Genomic DNA, 13,140 nt, shown 5'->3' with positions numbered 1-13,140 from the left:
GATGCCACTATATCTTTATCAAGTTTCACTGAAAATAGCTAATAAATCCAAAGTCGTTAGAGGAACAAAGAGACAGTGAATTCATAAATCTTATTTCCTTACTAAACCAAAAGGAAAGAGATAACATGTTGTATTAGATAAAAAAATGACACCAGAACATGAGAATTTCACCTGTTGATGATAATGATTGATGATAACATGTATTTTAAGAAGTGCCTTTCAGTCAATTTCCTTGAGGGAGTTTGTTATCGTTGCTCAAAGTTATAATGTTAAGCTGTGGTGTCCCAAAAATTTCTTAGAGACCAGCTTCTAATTAAATGAGCTGAAAATCCTTCATTGAAAGGAGGATAAATAGAGGGATCAAAAAGAAGAAATCTTTTGTTTAAACAGAGATCACAATCATCCAGCAGGTACAGTAGAAATATTCAGCCACTTGTTATAGCTGGGCACAGATTTGTTTGAAGTCATGTTCACAGCTCCCTCTAGGAGATGAAAATTTTCATTCTATTAACTCCTTGTGTGCTGCACCCTTATAAATAAACAGGGATTGATGTTTTAAACCCTATTCTTATTACAAAATTTCTGCAGAGACAAGCATGCATAATATACAACCCACTCATACCCTAACACTTAATTAAGAGTCAGTGAAATCCCTCTGTATTAAAAGGGGTGGGAAAAGCCAGAGTGTTACCGTTTGCAAAATATTCAGAGATCTTCAAATGAGATCTAAAGTGGTTCTGCATTCCTACAAATTTTGCCAGACAAATCCACACCCACCCTGTGATGAATGGAGCTCCCAGGAACATCAGCAGTGCTGCTTCTCTGTCAGGCTCCCTACAAGTTGTCAGGTTTTGTACACTGTGCCTGTCATGTTTCCCCATTTCAATGCTCCATTCCCTTTTATCCTCTCATCTCGAGGTAAAAATAGACATGAACCACTCACATCATCTTTTCTTACAGCAGGTATCCTTGAAATGCCAGCACCTACTTGCAGTAGCTAATGAAAATATCTTCAGGCAGTTTGTTGGGGACTTTTTCCCCCCTGCTTTTGTGTGGGGTCTCTTTTAGTTCCCTTTTTAGTATCAATTTTTTTTCAGGGTTATCCCCTTGCCCTCAAAATAAGTCAGGGATTCTGTACACTGAAGTTAACAAATTTTAATGATAATGGACCAGGACAGATCCCTGCACAGCTTTGCCACTTGATCCCTTCATTTCCTTAAGGAAAACAACAAAAATAAAAGGTCATATTTAAGCCAACCCAAGCCCTTCCATGGGCTCTGATGTGTCTGAAAACTCAGGATCACATCACGAGAGAACCCTGAGGAGCCTGTGCCACGTCAGAGGGAGAACAAGAGCAGGAGGGGAAGTGCACACACCCCAGAGAGACAGAACATGCTGGAAGGAGGAGGAAACCAGACCATGCAGCAGTTTTAGGGTCCCTGTGAGTATTTCTGGGAAATTCTTTGCCACCAGACAGCCCATGGATATTCCAGCTGGTGAGGATTGCTTCTGAAAGCCCCAGAAATGCTCCACACCAAGAGATCTGCAGGGACTTTGTGTGGTGTCACTGCTGGCTGGAACGGAAGAGAGGCAAGGACGTGCTGTGCAAAACTTCATGTAAAGTGGCAATTCCCCTTGAGTGGGAAACGTTCAAAGTTTTCAACTAGGACAAAGGATGTTTCCTCAAAAACAAGGGAAGCTGACGCGGACTTTGAGTCAGTGTGTGACATTTCTTGGCAAAGTCCAGAATGGAGATAATTTGTACATTTTAACTGAAGTATTTGGAGATGAGGGGAAGGCAATGAAGAGTCATTAACTGATAAACTTTTCACGTGGCAGTGGCATGAGCAGAGCTGCAGACAGACTTCAGCACAAAGAGGGGACCCACAATCAATTCTTGCTGAAATACAGTCTTTGATAATGGACATTAACAGCAAATAAAGCAAAACCAACAGGGAACAAGACCCCTGTTGCTTGCATTTCCCTGAAATTTATTCTTTTGTGCAAAAGATTTAAAATCATGCTGAATGCTGGTTTTACTTTAAATATAATCAGGGAGAATGAGAAACTAATATTCTCAAATTGCAATTATGAAAGAAAATATGTAACATTTGAGGTGCTTCATTTAGAGAACACTCCAGGTTAATTATATGATTTTTCTAATGAAGATATTTTCATGAATACTTAGGATTGTTGCATTTGTCTCATTTGGTAATGAATAGATTGATACGCAGATGATTTCAGCATCTCATTAAAAGAGCTGCAGAATAAATGCTGAAGCTCATTCAAGTGAATTGAGAATGCTAGTTCCCATTATGCTGCTTCCCAAGTTTAATTAATAAGTTGTATTGTTACAATTAATCATAGTCAGATGGTTATGAAAAGTGAGTTTTTATGATCCCAATGCTTTCTAAATGCAGACTGTGGTACATCTGCATCACTCAGGTCCACGTGCAGAAAACCCAGCAATATTTACAATAATGTCTCAGTACCTGCCATGAGTGTGGAGCTCTTTATGCTGAATTAATGCTCATCTGCTTTATTTAGAAGCCCACTTTAATGATGTCATGTGCAGGGGGAAGTAAACTAGGCAGGTCTGAGGGCTCAGGCTCATCTCCTTCCAGAGCAGGATCACAGACAGCAAAAAAGATTGGAGGATTCAGGTGTGCCATTCCCATTCTCTGGACAGAGAGACACAATTCTGTCTCTCAGGAGAAGCACAGAGAGGAGAAACCAATCTTTATCTCTTCTCCTTTGTTTTGCCCATGTGGAATGTGGTGTGGAGATTGTTCACCTGCAGTGATTGCTGGGCTGGATTCTGCTGAAGGTTGTTTGGGGTCAGTGACCAGTGGGATCCAGCTGTGGCTCGGGCTCTCAGCAGAGTCCCGAGTTTGAGTTAGAGGTGAGTAAGAAGTGAGTGAGTAGAACAGGATAGTGTCTCTTTAAATAGTATATGAATGTAATAGAGTATAGTTTTAATAAAGCTGTCCTTCAGCCTTCTGATCTGGAGCCAGACATCAGCATCTCTTCCCTGAGCTGGGGTTCGCTGCATTTTTACAATATTCAGGGGTAGAATAGTGGGATGATGTTTGTGCTGTTGCTGGCTTTGCCCACATGAGCAGAGGAACAGAACTCCCTCAGCAGTGGTGCTGCTCAAGGGGGAAAACACCTCAGCAGCACCTCTGAGCCTTCATCGGGCAATTCCAACACCAGAAATTTCAGTTAACCCAGCTCAAAGTATTCCCAGGGAGCAGGAAACTTATGTGCCAGGAGCTGTCCCCTCCTGGGGACTCTTCCCTGCTGCTCTCTCCAGGGGAAGCAGGGAACTTGCAGCCTCTTCCCAGCACCCACCAGAAATCCTGGCCAACCCACCCTGGGCACCCCAGGCACATCCACCCCTGCTGCTGAGGACTTCTGCTTCCTAAAACCCAGCTCTTCTCAGTGTTTCTCACCTGTCCAGCTTCTCCCCTCGCTTAAATTTATGTCACAGCTCTGAGAGTGGTGAAAGCCCTTTGGAAAGCAGTTTACCCTGACAGCCATCACCTTCTGTGGGCTGCAGGAGTAAAAGTCTTGCTGTCACTCTCAGCTGAGGGCTTATTTCTTAACTGTAAAACAAGTGACCTTCCTCTGACCTGCTAAAAAAGCATTTGATTTCTACTTTACCTGGTCATTCTGCAGCTTTCTAACCCTCCGTGCTTTATGGGGTATTAAAAGGAAACCTGCTTTTGACACTGCATCTGAAATTTTGAGATCTTTTTTGCTGGTAATAAATCAAGGGCCTGATCTAAAAGCCAGTGATGTCAATAGGAAGAATCCCATTTTTCCATTTCAGTGGGCTTTAGATCATAATTTTGGTTTCCCAGCAGGTTTTCAATCCTTTTGATGTACACTTTTGTCACAGTTCTGCATCACTGAGGGACTTGCATTCTGAGGAAAGAACATTGTCACAATCAGAAGTAAAAGTCTGTTGTTTTCTTTCTTCCAAGAGTTGAAACTCCCTGGGAAATACAATTGAGAGGGATTATTTCAGATTCCCTTCTTCTTTTATTCCAAATTACAGTTAAGACATTAAATAACACCAAACTGCAGGCTCTTCTCAGAAGATCAAAGATAATTTGCTTTCATTGGATTCCCATTGGTTGAATTCAAAGTGTTTTAATTTTGAAAAAAAAAAAAAAAAACCCCAGCAAGGTTTCATTTCTTCACCAGCGTGAGGCCAGGTTTTCTAATAATGTTCCTTGAACTGATGTAGCTTGTTCCTCATTTCAAAAGTGCCATGGTTTGGGAGCTTCTGGTCCTGTAATTCCTTGAAGGCTGAGCTGCTAACAATGTGTTGTTTTGACAGGCTATTTATTTTAGACTGGACTTTGAATTGCAGAGATGACTTGAATAACTAAGCTGAAGTTATTATCTGATCATGATTTCTGTTTGAAGTTTAGACCAAATTAAATTTAACACCACTGTGATTTATTTCTGGATGCTTTTGTGCCAGATGTGCTCATATTAAATTATTTGGTAATTAAAAATATATCTACTTTTAATAAATCAAAATATTATGGGTAACTTTTCATTGTGGTCAGAAATGACTTGATAAATATATATAAATATTATTCATTTTTGCCTCAAAACTGACTAATGAAAAAGAAATGCAATCTACAGAAGAGCTGTTGATTTCATAATTGTGAAATATAAAAGTTACATAGGAAAAAAATGTTGATTCTTTTAGGCAAAACTTTAAAGAGGAGGAAGAGAAGAAAAAAGTCCCTCACACTCCTTTCCCTGCATTGCTTTTGCAGCCTTTTAAAAATAAATGTTTCCTTTAAAGTTGTTAGTTTATAATTTAAGTTTCCATGATCAGATTTGCTCCTTGAACACACCTGAGTGTGCCTGGTCAAGCAAGAATATTTTAGATAACTTTAATATACCCCAAAGATCTGACTGTAAGAGAAGTCCTTGGCTCAAGTAGCCCAACCAGGATTTTTAGTTTCAGTGTTCATTCACAGGAGATTTTGGATGGAACATTAAGTAGGGGGTTGAGGAGGCAGAAGACAACACTTCAATAAGACCTTGGTTCAAACAACTAAAAATAAAAAATCCTAAAAACACAAGGCAGGGTCAATCAGCTCTAGTGAGAGGTGCCTTTTAGGACACAAATGTCCTGCAGAAAACACATGAAACACGTTTGCTTAGGCATACTTTCAGATACACAAATTACAAATACTTTGGCAACATCACTAGCCTGCTTTAAATCTTTTTCACCCACAGGAAGGGAACTTGACCCTTGACATCTGGATGGTGCTGTCTCATGGTAGAAATATTGTTTCTTCTCCCTAATAAACAAAGGCAGCACAGCAAACCCAGCTCTGACTGGTCCTTAACAACCACTTCTCTATTTCATGGAGGTGTCGGTGACCTGGGCTGCACAGAGGAATTCCAGAAACTCCATCAAGGGCAGGAAGCAGCACCTTGTCCTCCCCAAAAGATAAAAACTGAGGATTTACTTTCTACAGCAGCTCCTGCAGGTCGTTAATGCTGAAATGCATTCCAAACCATTAGTCCATGAGAGGAGACCTCCATTTCTGGGAAGCTCCATTAAAAAATAATAATAAAAAGTGATAGTTTTGTGATGGCTCTCCACGTTAATTGGCTGATGTGGAAAAGGATGTGCCATCAAAGCACATCACAGCACGATGATTTCTTAATTAAACAATAAATTAACAGTGTGGGGATCAATACTCAATTCCATTTGAAAATGCCAGATGGGTCCAAATTTGGAAAAGGTCACCCACGTTGTAGATTAGCTCTCCTGAAATAACCAGCAAGGGAAGATGCAGTGTAGCCTCTTAATTTGGATCACATTTTGAAAAATGCGAGTAATTACTTATTTTCAGCGTGAGGAAATTAATACAAAGATTATTGAAAGGCTGCAAATTTTACAACAGCTTGAAAAATGGGAACTGAGTGGTGCAAGACCGATGCTAAATTTAAAGGGAAAATTTAAAGCTGGCTGGGCAGAAGTGGGAGAGGAGTGAGGTGTGTGCATTTTTGTTCTCATCCTCTTTAAAACCATCCTTGCTGTCTCAAGCTCTGCAGAATTTCTTCCTTCCAGAATGAACAGCCAAAACCCAAGCTTGTCTGTCTGAGCAAAGGAATAACTGTAGGAAAATGGCAGGGAGGAGGCTGAGTGAAATTCTAAACAAACATCACCCACAGGCTCACAAGTGATCAGGCTGCCTGATTTTTATAAATATCGAGCTGGAGAATGCAATTCTCTGTCTGATACATTGTATTTTACTACATACATGAAATTACACGGGAAACCCAAAACCTCCACTCCAAGTTCCCAAGGTGGGAGTCCAGTTCCTTGGAAGAGAGGGAGGTTCCTGTATCAGGTATTTCTGAGCTTAGCTCAGGGTTCTTCTCCCTGTTTATCACATTAAAAGATTAAGTTCTCTAAGCTTCTAATATATATCACTAAAATTGGGCAGCACTAATCTCTCTGCCTTTCCCCATGCTCCCAGCTTTTCCTTGCCAAGGTCTCATATTCCACAAGCAAGGCTGGGCTGGCTGTGCTGCCCTGGGCCATCCCCTGGCTCTGACAGCCCCAAGGGCTGCAAAAGTGTCCTGGGGTGAGGAGCACGGTGCTGTCACAGGGGTCAGCCTGACAGCTGGCCAAAAAATATAAACCTGGCAGGTTTTGGGCTGTTTCCATCTGCAGAGGGGGTGGAGGGATGAGGGAGCAGCCTGGGAGCTGTGGGAATCCAGGACATCCCTCTGGCTGTCTTGAGGCCCTGGCAGGGGGCTCGGGGACCTTGGCACAAAGTCAAAAACACCTGTGGCTTCGATTTTATCCTGTGGAAAAAGCTGCCAACTTTGCATGAGGAATTACAGCCACAAGGGTTTGAGTAGTGTGGTAGTTGAGTTAACACAGGGTGGAAAAGTAGAATTTTGGGTCTTTTTAGAATGGAGTTCAAGGGGACAAGATGGAGGGATTTGGGCATGTCCTGACCTTCTTTTTCTTGTCCTCCATGTCTTGCTGTGATGGTGACACTTTTCTGTTGGTTTAAGGTAGAGACACACTGTCCAACATAGATGACAGATATTGGCACATTATTGTAAACATAGTACAGGTAGTTTTTGGTATAAAATGTAAACACCGCCCTGAGGGCACACAGAATGCCATGGCCGACCTGCTGGACAGAGCTCAGCAGGTCAGAGACAGAATGTTATAGATAAGGAAAATTAAACAACCTCGAGAAGCTGATCCTATGCACTCAGACTTCTTCTTTGGCTGCTTGGGCTGGGAGAACAAAGACTTTTACACTCTTGGGGTCACCTCAACACCCAGACCCTGAGAGGGAGCCAGCAGCCCCTTGGGCCATGCTGGTCCTGCAGAGCAGCTTCCTAGAAGGGGTGACAGCTCCCACAGACACCAGAGTGGCACAAGCACCGAGAGAAGAGAGAGGAGACTGGCACAAGGAGAGAGAAGGGCAGGGCTTGGGGCTGGCTGATGCCTCCCCAGGGAGTGCAGAGAGCAGCATCTCCTCAGCTCCAGCTGCAGAATTTGCCGCGCCAAATCCGAGCCCTCCTGCAGCAGAGGGCCACCACAAGGCAGCCTGAAGGGCAACCACCCAAGCTCAGCAGCTTGCCAGGAGGGCGAGGGAGGAGGAAGGGGCATTGCCAAGGAATGCCTGGTGAGCAGTGGAAGCAGACAGAGAGGAAGGGAAGGATGGCACACAGCCCAGTGACATCCCCCAGGATAGTGACAGGGAGGTGACATCCCCCAGCTCGTGCTGCTGCTCCCCCACCGCCCTCGGTGACCACCCCGAGCCCAGCAGTGGCCTCATGCCAGGGGCAACAATGGTCCAGGAGGTGCCCATGGGGCATTCCAGATCAGCCCAGCACAGAGGAGAGCAGCAGCAGCTGAGAAGCCTCCCTTAAAAACCCCAAACAGCATCACGAGTTGAAATCCCACTGGGAATAATGTCCTTTGGAAGGGAACAGGGAGATGTACACAGATATCTCTAATTTTAAGAGGTTACAGCATGCTACTTTCCTACTATTACTATTTTTTCTACCATTACTGACACCTTTTTAGCTTAAAATGAAAATAGCCAACACAAAGAGCTACAATTCAGCCAGGAGGCATCACAGCCTTTGATTGCTTTCATTTAAGCACCCTCAGAAAGCTCTATAATTGTTCAAGACCAGGCAGTTTCTCTGCTGCTCCAATTTTCTGCTTGGAAGATGGGTTCTAGGTGATATCAGCAGCATTTGCTTTTTCTAAATCCTAAAACTGTGTGTGTATATATCTATATAATAATCAGTATGTTAAATTAGGGAGTACTTTCTGCTGAAACTGTGGAATTTTTGCCCTGGCTTCCCTTGCTCAGCCATGCTCTGACTGTTATTACAGTGATGCCATTATGTCTATTGGCCTTTCATACTTTTTTTTTTTTCCTTAAAATGGATCCATTTTTAAACCCATTTTACAACACACCACTCTAATGTGTCATTTCTACCCTTCCCACTTGAGTTTCAGGCTTTGTCCAAGACTCCAAAACTCCACCATAATCTGTTCAGCCTTCGAACAAAGCAAAATAATCCCATTTCCCTCACACAGGAGCAACCCATTTAACTATGAAATGCAAATAATTCTGAGTGGTGCAGAAATAGGAGAGAAATTTCCTCACACAAATTTTCCTGTTTAACAGCTTACAAAAGAGACTTGTCCCCACTGCACTAAAAATTCTGGCTGCAGCTCAGCAGGAAGGACAGCACACACCTAAATCCTGCTGATCAATAAGGGACTTGTGTGCTTTGTCAGACCAAGATCTATGCAAATATAAATAAGTTATTGGTACCTCCCCATGCTTCGCATAAAGGAAAATGCAATTCCAACCTAGAGACATGAACAAAGGTAAGAACCACACAGACAGTCCTGGAATAGCTATGAAATCTTTCATATGAGACAGTATTTTGTGGGTTGGTGTGGGTTTATTTTGTGCTGTGGCAACTGCAAGGCATCACAGAGCAACAAATATAGAATATTTTCTATGTAATATAATATAGAGCTTTGTCTGCTTTCTCCTTGGGGAGCAATGGAGGCCCCAAATGATCTCAATTAAACCAGCACCAGCTCAGGAGAGCTCAAATTCATCCAGGCTGTCAGTGGAGACGGCATTTAGTCATTTGGACACGGATAATGCATTAATAAAACTCCCAACATTCTCTCCCCAGGTCATAATTAATAAAATTTCAGAACAATTTTCACAAAAAAAAAATAAAAATCTGCCATATTCATTCTTAATCCACAGTTTTAATTGCAGGCAGAAAATCAAGCTGAAAAAACCAAGAAAATCAGTTCAAGGTGATTCCAACAGGGCCTGAGAAGCCACTCAAGTGCAAAGGTGTTGATAGAACCAACGCTGCTGTTATTCTGCAAACCCCACAAAGCAGTTTGGGGAGCATTTGTTTACCCACAATAAATCTTTGCTTTCAATCCCAATCCTTTTTCCCTGTCACAGGCACCGAGCTGTGGAAATCCGAGCCTGGCAGAGATTATTGTACAGAAATATCAGAAATATCAAATCAGGCCCCACATGCTTTATCCAGGCTGGTCCCCAGTTCTGTGTTCATAATACAGACAGAAAATGCCTTTACTATAAAGCAACTTGAATGCTCTTTAAAATCTTTAGAGTCAAGTCAGAGCATTGGCTGGAAAGGTTTCATTATTGCTCCTTCACAGAAAATACTGCAATACTTTTATTGCTTTTCCAGCAGCTGCAGAAGATCCTGCCCCCTCTGCACTTCCTGGTGTGTGGCTTTTCAGATTTTATGAGGCATTTCATGATGTGAATTATGGAGGGGGGGTAAGGTCTGACCTTGTTGCAATTTAAATTGACTAGTCATGGGTCAACATTTGCAAAAAATGCTGAGCATCTGAAGCTTATATAAATTTTTGAAGCGAGTTATAAAATAATAAAATTAGTCAAGAACAGCTGCATTTCTAAATTCCAGTTGAAAGAAAGATGAAGTGGGAAATATATCAGGATTGATGCAGCTGAACCTAATAAAATTTTAATTTTTTCCTCTCCACCTGCACCACCTCTTGTTTAACTTTGAATCAATTGCTAAGTTCATGCAAAATACCCACTCTAAAAGTGGGTAAAGATTAAGTGGCTCAAAGATTATTATAGGTGGGGAAAATCAGCAAATTGGGAACTGTTCTGTACAAGACCCCCCCAAACCAATGTCAATTTATATTTCACATATCAAAAGTCAAGTATGGTCCAGACCTTGTTTTGACTGACCTCTGACATTTTTGATTAAATTCCATGAATTCATTTATTTCTCCACCTGTATGAGAGGATGTGTCTGCCACACCTTTAAAAGTGGGGGTTACTCCAATGAAAGGTTCCAAGAACCCTTCAAATAATGAATTTTCCTTCTACTGATCCACTCACAGCTCTTTTGTCAGTTACTACTCCGGAACAGAAAACACCTTCCTTGGCAGAATTAAGGAATTAATTTATTTTCTTTTTTAATACACCACAATTAATTGATTCAGCAGGATCTGTTGGACAGTATCAATGATGTAAATTGCTAAACCTGAATCAGTGGCCACCCTGACACCAATAAAACCCTGTCTGAAGCAATTAGTGCTCCCAAACTCATTACAGAATCCAGAGCAGAGCAGGTAAACTCTCCACAGACACCTCCTGGAGCCATCAGCCAGACAAGTACATCCCTGGGGACAGAAAAAAAAAAAAAAAAAAAAAAAGACTTTTTCCTCCTTATTACCTCTGGCAGGGATGGGATGTGATCCTGACTCAAAGACAAATCCTCAGGACAGGAAAAGCCAAATGCCACCCTGGGTGTGCTTTGATTTACACCTTAGATAAGTAAAAAAACTACAGAGGCGTTTATCACATTGAACTATCATCCAGGCCAACTTTAATAGCAAAGGAAATTATTCTTACAACACATGACATAATTATTTCTCCTGGATTTTATGCATGTTGAAGTGAAGCACAAGGTCAGGGCAGGTTTTGTCTCTGATTTCAGCACTGTCTAATCCCTCCCCCAAACAAACCCAGTCCTTTCTGGCTCACTCCACTCTCTACTGTTCCCCTGTCAAATTCAGCTTTCAAAGGTTTTTAGGCAACACCAAGTCAAAAAACCGTGATAAACCTTGCATTTCTAAAAGCCCCAAGTATTTGTTCTCAGTACAGCAAGTATTGAGGAAGGATCTTCATTTCACAGGAAAGAGAGTATTTATAAAGCACTGCAATAATACAGAAAAGCAAAATTCCAAAATGCTGGTGACAGTGATATTTCCAGTATTGCAGAAAACCACAGCTTCCAGGATTATGTTCAGATCACCAAACAATATCTTTGCATGAAAAGTGCAATAATTCAGAATTAATGTAATCTGCTTCACTGCTATGTATTAACAACGTGTCTGTGATTGGCACTGAGGTGATTTTTTTTGCAGCTGTTGTTTTTATCAGGAAAATTATTCAATACTCCTCAGAAAAGTGTCCCACAAGAGGCAAACCCTGTAAATAAGTACTGCTCCTCCAGGTAATGCAGCAAATGAATGCTCAAAGCACTGCGATGCCACCATCACTACAGAAGTTTTCCTCTGAACTTCATTTTAATGTGCCTAGCAGAAGGTTAACTACAGAAAAATGCCTGCTTAAAATATAAAGCAATTATTAGGACAACAGCACAGATTTGTAGGTTGTTTCTACTTTTCTTAAATAAAACGGTGAGGGTTTTTTTATTAAAGTGTAGAAGCCCTGGAAAACCCTGGGGAGCTGAATGCAGGAAATGTTTGATCATTTTCCAATCCAGAACATGTTTAATCTGATTATTACACTAAATCCCAGCGGGTGGGCAGACATTGAGCAACCTTGAGCAAGCTTGTGAAATTACATCTGAACTTTCTAATCACACAAACAGGAGAGAAAAAAATGCTGCAGACACAGGTCAGCCTATTAGCAGGGAGGGTTTTCCTCGGGAAGGATTTCTCTGGGTTCAGCAGACTCTGCCACTGACTTGGGAGCTGAGCTGCCTCTCACAAACTCATTTTTCTGGCTCCCCAAGCAGTGAGGGAGAAAGGTTTTTATCCTGGACTCATCCAGGATCCAACACCCTACAGGAGGATGCTTGGGCTGGACTGTTCTGCCTTGAGCCACCACGGATGTGGAGTGCAGACATTGATTTATTTATCCCCACCTCCGAGGCTTGGCCAAGTTTGCTCCTTCTCAGGGCAGGTTAGCTCTTATCCCTGCCCACTGCCAGGCCTGCAGCACCCAGCAGAGAGGTTTAGGGGCAGATAAAAGTGAGTAAATGGGCACTTCCCAGCCTCTACGAGTCTGTAGGGGTGATTTAGTGCGTCACATTCCGGAGTTTTGCCAAATAAATACAAAGGGGTTAAGCAAGAAGGGCTCCCTGTGCCCGGGTCAGAACAGGGAATTAACAACTCAGCTGTTGGCAGGGGAGTCAGCAAAGCTGCTGTGAACAAACAGCTTGGAAAAGTGATTGATATGTAACTGATCCAGGGTTAAAAACATTCCTTTGTCTTCTTCATTACAATTCTGGGGTGTAAAAAAAAAAATTGCTAAGTCAAATCTTTGTCCATACTGAGTTTCCAAGAACTCATCTGACTCCTGATCAGATTTGATATTGATTTAATGCAACAACCTCCATTTCATTCAAAAAATGTGGCAGAACCAGTCCCTTTACAGCTGTGAAACAACAAATAAAGGATATCAAAGAGGAAAGCCTTTAGTTTGGTTCCTGTCTGACAGTAACTTGGGATTGAATACCCACTGAATCATAACTCATAACTTGTTTTGGGGAAGAAATCCAAAACAAATAAATACAGGTGGGATGTTGTCTACAGGGTAAGCATTTAAAGCAACTCATTAATCTGGGGATCAGCCCAGACATTAATTGTAAATGGCACAGAAGAAACATCATGAAACAAAGGGAAATATGTGAGGAGTAAATCTGAGATGAAGAGCAGCCCTGAAAGCAGCTCACTGTGCTTCAGTGAAGCTGCAGGCTGATAGAAGTCAGTCCTCACTTAGGGAAAAGGCAACTTTTCACTTTAAAAACCCAAGATCCTCC

The 13,140-nt window shown here is 42.0% G+C and overlaps 1 protein-coding gene across 2 annotated transcripts in view; it reads right to left on the bottom strand.

Moving 5' to 3' along the window:
• CDH13 (cadherin 13) overlaps nucleotides 1–13,140 on the bottom strand; it is a 748,238-nt gene that overhangs the window by 90,499 nt on the left and 644,599 nt on the right. The gene's annotated exons all lie outside the window — the stretch shown is intronic.

This window comes from Vidua macroura, chromosome 11 (genome assembly GCF_024509145.1).
Source record: "Vidua macroura isolate BioBank_ID:100142 chromosome 11, ASM2450914v1, whole genome shotgun sequence".
NCBI lineage: Eukaryota > Metazoa > Chordata > Aves > Passeriformes > Viduidae > Vidua > Vidua macroura.
The sequence above is the reverse complement of the archived record's forward strand: the minus strand, read 5'-3'. Positions and strand labels throughout refer to the sequence as shown.